Source organism: Pristiophorus japonicus, unplaced genomic scaffold (assembly GCF_044704955.1).
Source record: "Pristiophorus japonicus isolate sPriJap1 unplaced genomic scaffold, sPriJap1.hap1 HAP1_SCAFFOLD_210, whole genome shotgun sequence".
Lineage (NCBI taxonomy): Eukaryota > Metazoa > Chordata > Chondrichthyes > Pristiophoridae > Pristiophorus > Pristiophorus japonicus.
Window position 1 is genome coordinate 963,471 of NW_027251799.1, and position 1,551 is coordinate 965,021.

General features: G+C 45.3%; 1 non-coding gene across 1 annotated transcript; it reads left to right on the top strand.

Annotated features, from left to right (window-relative positions):
* Positions 1-542: 542 nt before the first annotated feature.
* Positions 543-614, top strand: trnal-caa (transfer RNA leucine (anticodon CAA)). The gene has a single exon. It is a non-coding gene; the product is annotated as a tRNA-Leu (tRNA).
* Positions 615-1,551: the final 937 nt, after the last annotated feature.

Sequence of the window (1,551 nt, forward strand, 5' to 3'; positions counted from 1 at the left end):
TTGAAATCCTACTGCGTTGAATCTGAAAATGAGCACCGTGGGGTTTTATCTTCACTACTGATTCTAATTTCTCTGCAAGGAAGGAATAACCGGTGCTGTTAAATTTGACATAAGTTGTCCCGGATTCCTGGTGACATCGGCAATACAGTGTGTAAAATGGGTTAACATGCAGAAGAACATAAGAACAAAAGAAATAGGAGCAGGAATCGGTCATACGCCCCTTGAGCCTGCTCCGCCTTTTAATACGATCATGGCCGATGCGATCATGGACTCAGGTCCACTTCCCTGCCCGCTCCGCAAAGCACAGGACAAATGATTGAAGTATCGACTGTCCCTCAGTTTGCATTTCTTTCATTGTGCAAATGAAGGTGACGGGTTAATTAATGATGCTTTTCCATGAACGCAACACAAAAGTTGAAAAAAACATACGGTGACTGGCAGGTGAGTGTTGCTTCTGACACCTGGTGGGAATGGGCGGGGATTTTAAAGCCCCTTGTGTTGTGAAAGCTTCATATAGAGGAACATCTCAAACACATTGTGTAGGCCTCATGGCGCAACGGTAGCGCGTCTGACTCAAGATCAGAAGGTTGCGTGTTCAAATCACGTTGGGGCCACTGTTCTTTCAGAATTAATATTTTCTTTGCTGTTTGGCAATAACCAGACCCTTGTTCCAAGGTCTGTCTCATTGTTTCCCTGGTGTCAGGCAGAGATACGCCTGCTGCCCTCATTTAATTTTGTGACAGGACACAAAAGTTCAAAATCAACTTGCAGGTGGCCACACACACCACCGAGCGGTCTAAGGTGCTGTGATTAGATCGCAGTTTTCTCTGGAGGTGTGGGTTTGAATCCAACTTCTGACATTTCTTATTTTTAATCATTAAGCGAAACTCATTGTTTGACACCACGACCAACTCCTTAAAACTGGGATTCAGCAGTTCACCTGCTCGCTTAACATTTCCGTCTGACCTGGTGCTGAAAGTGGAGATGTTTCCGCAGTGTCGCAGTTACCACGTTCGCCTCACACATGAAAGCTTTTTCCCAACCACAGATGTTAGACGAACTGGTCTATAGTTTCCTGCTTTTTGTCTGCCTCCTTTTTTAAATAGGGGCGTTATATTTGCAGTTTTCCAATCAGCTGGGTCCTCACAGAATCCAGGGAGTGCATGTCCACAGATCCCTGAAAGTAGCAGGCCAGGTAGATAAGGTGGTTAAGAAGGAATATGGAATGCTTGCCTTTATTAGCCGAGGCATAGATTACAAGAGATGGGGTGGGGATTTATACTTGTACTGTATAAAACACTGGTTAGGCCACAGCTGGAGCACTGCGTGCAGTTCTCGTCGCTGTATTACAGGAAGTACGTGATTGCACTGAAGAGGGTACAGAGGAGACTTAAGAAGATGTTGCCGGGAGTGGAGAATCTTATCGATGAGGACAGATTCGATAGGCTGTGTTTGTTTTCCTTGGAACAGAGGAGGCTGAGGGGAGACCTCATTGAGCTGTATAAAATTATGAGGGTCCTAGATATAGTGGATAGAAAGGGCCTATTTCCC